Raw genomic sequence first — 6,000 nt, 5'->3', positions numbered from 1 at the left:
ACTAATCCCATAGATGAATTCCCAGAGAGGTGTCATTTCCAAAATGGGGTCACTTCCGGGGGGATTCTGCTGTTCTGGCACTTTTCAGAGGCGCTAGGTACCAGAACTAAAGAATCCCCCCTGAAGTGACCCCATTTTGGAAATGACACCCCTCTGGGAATTCATCTATGGGTTTAGTGACCATTTTAACTCAATGGATGATTTCCAGAAACAAGCACACAATGGAAGGTTTAGATTCTGGAGAACCCCCCCCCCCACCCACCCCTTTAAATTAAGTTAGCTCTACTCGAATGTGTCATTCACTAAATGAACCAAATGTTTGAATGACAAAATGGGATACATTTTTACAGTTTAAAAACGTGGTTCTGTGTGGAAGATTTTAAAGCAGTCAGTGATGCATAAGGCTGGCAATGATGGGCATTGTGGGCAATAGTAGCGGGTATCACACCTTATTCCTCTATTAGTACATACACGACATCTTTTCTGGGGCTTCCTTCTCGTTTCCGTTGCTGGAATAAGTGCAATAAAATGTCGCTCAGTGAGTCTTTTCACATCCTCAGATTCTAATGGATGAGCGGGGCTAACACTTTCAAAAACAAGATTTTCAATTACCTTTTCTTGATAATCAAGAAAAGGATCTGAATTTCCTGCTTTCTTGTACAACACAAAAGGATTGTATGTGGCCACCTGAAACAAATAAATAACCAACTTTTTATACCAGGTATAGGACTTTCTTGATACCTGGCATGGCTGTAGAACCTGGTCTGCAAGGTCCACACCCCCCATGTGTTTGTTGTAGTCAATGACTGCCACAGGTTTTTGCTTCGGAGTGGTGGATCCTAGCTCTACAGTGGCCCTTGTGGCATCTGTGTGGATCGAGCTGAGGACAAAAATATCCCTCTTATCCCTATACTTCAGGGCAAGCAGCTCTCCGTTGCGTACAGCCCCTGACTGCCCCTTTTGGAACTTTTGGTTGACCAATGGTTGTGGAAACCCCTGATGGTTTTTACGAATGGTCCCACAAGCTCCGATGTTGTGTTCAACCAGACTTGCTGGTGTAATAATTGTCCACATATAGATTGTAGCCTTTTTGAAAAAATGGACTTATCAGCTCCCAAACAATTTTTCCAGATGTCCCCAGATAAGTAGGGCATCCTGGTGGGTTTAGTTGGCTATCTTTCCCCTCATATATGCGAAAAGCGGATGTGTATCCGGTTGAACTTTCGCACATTTTATAGAGCTTTATTCCAAACCTTGCCCTTTTAGATGGGATAAATTGCTTGAGGTGCAGTCTTCCTTTGAATTTTTACAAGGGACTCATCTATAGAAATATTTTGTGTTGGGGTGTAGAGCCTTCAGAATTTTTCTGACAAATTTTCAATGATGGGTCTAATTTTATATAGCCTGTCATGTTCTGGGGTATTTCTGGGCAGGCATTGACTATTGTCGTTAAAATGCCAAAACAGCATGAGCATTTCATAACGGGTCCTAGGAAGAACGACTGAAAACATAGGGGTGGCTTGAACAGGGTGGTTGGACCAGTAGGATCGAATGCTCGGTTTTTTAACAAGCCCCATGGCAAATGTAAGTCCTAAATTTTTTTTGATTTCCGGGACATTAGTTGGTGTCCATAAATTTGCCCTAGCATAGTAAGATCGGGGATTCTGGCTTATGAATTGGGATGCGTATAAATTTGTTTACACGACAATATGCTCTAGCAAGCTGTCTGTAAAAAACAAATTAAAAAAATGAATTGGTCCAAAATCTTCCACCTCCACATTTATACCAGGAATGGCGTTGAAATCAGGGCTGAATGGAGCAGCCGAATCCGAAGCCTCCCATCTGGGAAATGCTATATCATGTGGCAAAGCCCCTTGTACACTGGCATGCGCCAATTCACTAGTAGCAGGGACAGCGCTTGTACTGGGCAGTGTTCCCTGATTTGGAGACGTTTCTCCAGTAGCGCTATTTGCCCCTATTGTTGTACTGGTCCTTGGGCTTGAGGATGGAACAGAATCACTGCTCATTTCTGAGCTCTCAGTGTCGCCGCTACTAAAGCCCTCAAAATCCACATCTCCATCTGACATTGCACTGTCATCAGTGTCAGAACACAGCAGGGCATTCACCTCCTCTGCGGTATAAGTCTGACGGGCCATTTTATTTGTTTTTATATTTTTTGACTGGACAGGACTGACGGGACTGACCTGACAGGACTGACTGACCCGACAGGACTGACTGACAGGACTGACGGGACTGACCTGCCAGGACTGACTGACCTGACAGGACTGACTGACCTGACAGGACTGACTGACTGACAGGACTGACTAACCCTAACCTAACTCTTACTTTCTTTTTTTTTTTTACTTTCACAGTGGCAAGGCTGACACAGCTCTTGTCACACTGTTTCTCCTCTGCTCTCTCACTGAGATCGGAGGGGAAACCGTGTATTTATCAGGCAGATCGCCTGGGAAAGTTTGTTGCTAAAACAAACTTCCCTAGTGATCTCTCTGATTGGCTGGTGTGACGCTGACATCATCGAGACCTGAGCCAATCAAGTCTCGATGAGGTCAGAGGTCACAGCACCGGGATCCCCTCGCTGCTAAGGTATGTGGGGGTCCCGATCACCGACTGTCACTATCTTTTAAACGCCTCGATCGCTATGGATCGCGGCATCTAGAAGATAGGAGCAGGTTAACATTATGGGGACCTGATCCAATCAGGTCCCCATGATGTCACATGTCAGAGCTATCTCTCTGCACCGGAACCGCAGCGCTTGCAGGACCCTGGGTACAGTGGGCGGTCCTGAACCGGTTAACAGATGGAGCATCATGTCCTTCAGACCACCACTTTTATGGCCTGGTATTATTGTAGCTTGGATTAGGGTATACAACAACCATGCTTTGTGCACTGCAGTCTACACTCGTCCAGTCCAGTCGGGCCTCCCTGACTGTTGGTCAGTAAGATATGTGTAAGTATTTTCTGTATGATATATTATTCTGCTGATACAACTAGTGAGAACTCCGGGCACAAAGATTTCATTCTTTTGTCTGAGTTAAATGCTTTGAAAAACATGATTCAATCCGAGCACCATATCTAAGGAGTCTCGCCACGTGAAGCTAGTTTCATGAAAACATGCCTCCATTTTTTACTTATTAAAGTGTTGTACAAGGTCTGACCTCGTGTTTTTACCATAAACCAGAATCATTTTATAATAAATCTGCCAGATGCTGCGGGGGAAGAGATACTGGCACCATGCCTGCCCTGTGCATCAGTAATCACAGGACACCCCTATAAATATCTGACATAAAAGGACATTGAACATTAACTGAACAACATGTACAGCAATTCTTTCTATCTCTGTATGCCCCTGAAGAAAATCATTCTACATATCCGCATATTTAAGTGACCCTCCACAGGAGCATCACTATGAACCCTAAGGTGTCATTACAGGGGTCTCATGGTCATCAGCTAGAACATTGAAACAAATGATGGGACATGTGAAATGTAATCCTTCTTACATGGGACATGTAGACCACCTTCCATTTATCCTGCGGCCTATAGTTATACGGAGCTATTCTGTAGTAGGTGTGTAGATATTGTGATCTTTTGGCCACTTTACCTGCATACAAATCTACTTCTGTATTTCTGTGCTCCAGCTCTGTGTGCTGCTTGGTCTGGAATACGTGAGCTGCGGGGACTTTAACACCTTCCTTCTGGAGAAGGGGCGGCTTGACATCCCCAGCGCAAGGTACATTTTATGTTACCTACAAACCTGATCATAACTGTATAGAAATGTCTAGCATTCATCCGTTCACTTCCCTGCTGTATTATCTGCCTTTGGGTTCTGGTGTTTTTAATATAAAAAATACTGTAGATTGCAGCGAAATTAACCAGAACATTGACAGAAATCTGAGTGGCCTCATTATTCTTCAGTGGGATCTGGCAGGATTTGTTGTATGTTCTGCATATGGTCATCTTGTTCTAATCGTCCAGTCTATGTAGATAATATTGGCTGGAAGCAATATCTTTGTGTTTCTTGTCTTCTCCTCGGAAAGTTACACTCATTCATGTCTTTCTGTCAGATTCTATGCCGCTGAACTGGTCTGTGGAATCCAGTACCTCCACTCCAAGGGCGTCATCCACAGAGACCTCAAGCCCGAGAACATCTTGGTGGCTGAAACGGGCCATATTAAGATCACAGATTTCGGTCTCGCAATTGACAACATGCATGGAGACCGAACAGCCACCGAATACGCTGGGACTGCAGGTTACATGGCTCCTGAGGTGGGATAATAGTGCTTTCCTATTTAGTTTTCGCTAAAATTACAGTCCATGGGAATGTTAACATTTTGACCTTTCTGTTCTCTCTTCCATGATAGATTTTTGCTGGCGAGGAGTATAACGCCGGAGTAGACTGGTATTCTCTTGGCGTCATCTTAAAAGATATGGTTACCAGTGAGTGTACGTTCCATCTGACACTCGATGAGGCATCCTCCGGCATTGATGACATCATTAAACAGGTCAGTATAATTCCAGGTTATTAGTACTATGGGTTGTACAATATTCATTTAAATGGTGAAGTTGTGAGAATGTTTTATTGCCTCTACCGCTTACCTTCATGGGTTTTACTTTATTGTTTTTAGCTCCTACAGAAAGATCCAGCCAGACGCTTAGGAGTCCATGGTAACATCCGAGAGCACGTGTTTTTCCAGTGTATTGATTGGGTCTCTGTGGAAGCCCTGAAAGTGCCTCCACCTCACATCCCTGTAGTAAGTATATGACCAGATCACATTGCACCTCTGTTAAGTATTAGTTAGCGCTGACACTTAGGCTATGTGCCCACGATGCAGAAATGCTCAGGATTTTTTCCTGAGCGTTTCTGCATCTCCCTGGCAGAAAAAAACGCACGCGGATTGTACATGCGGATCGTACATGCGGATTGTACTTGCGGATCGTACATGCGGATCGTACATGCGGATCGTACATGCGGATCGTACATGCGGATCGTGCATGCGGATCGTGCATGCGGATCGTACATGCGGATCGTACATGCGGATCGTACATGCGGATCGTACATGCGGATCGTACATGCGGATTGTACATGCGGATTGTACATGTGGATTGTACATGCGGCTTGTACATGCGTTTTTCCTGCTGGGGACATGCGGAAATGGAGCGTTATTCACTGACATTTCCGCATGCGGATTGTACATGCGGATCGTACATGCGGATCGTACATGCGGATTGTACATGCGGATTGTACATGCGGATTGTACATGCGGATCGTACATGCGGATCGTACATACGGATCGTACATGCGGATTGTACATGCGGATCGTACATGCGGATCGTACATGCGGATCGTACATGCGGATGGTACATGCGGATTGTACATGCGGATTGTACATGCGGATTGTACATGCGGATTGTACATGCGGATCGTACCTGCGGATCGTACCTGCGGATTGTACATGTGGATCATACATGCAGATTGTACATGCGCATTGTACATGCGTTTTTCCTGCCAGGGACATGCGGATGTGAAGCGTTCTTCACATGCATTTCCGCATGCGGATTGACAAGCGCTTTCCAAGCGATTTTAGCATCACTTGGAAAGTGCTTGTGACAACTAGGTCACACTATATAAATCCATGCAAACTGCATGGATTTATATAGTGTGACCCGAGAGAGTGGTTAAAAATAAAAAAAACAAATGTATACTTACCCTCCGATGGCCCGCGCTGGCTTGCTTTGCTCGGTGCTGGCACTTTGCAGTGGATTGAAAGACCTGCCGATGTCAGCGTCGCATGACCCGTCACATGTCTCTGACGTCAGCGCAGGTCCTTCAATCCACTGCAAAGTGCCGGGAAGCAAGTAGGAGCGCAGCGCGGGCTGCCGGAAGGTAAATATACATTTATTTTTTATTTTATTCTTTTTTTACAGATTTTTTAATGGTGCCTGGGTCTGGAGGAGAGTCTCCTCTCCTCTAGTCCTGGGTAC

The sequence above is a fragment of the Phyllobates terribilis genome, unplaced genomic scaffold (genome assembly GCF_046119375.1).
Source record: "Phyllobates terribilis strain yellow unplaced genomic scaffold, ASM4611937v1 Scaffold_92__1_contigs__length_6168646, whole genome shotgun sequence".
NCBI classification, from domain to species: Eukaryota; Metazoa; Chordata; class Amphibia; order Anura; family Dendrobatidae; genus Phyllobates; species Phyllobates terribilis.
The sequence above is the reverse complement of the archived record's forward strand: the minus strand, read 5'-3'. Positions refer to the sequence as shown.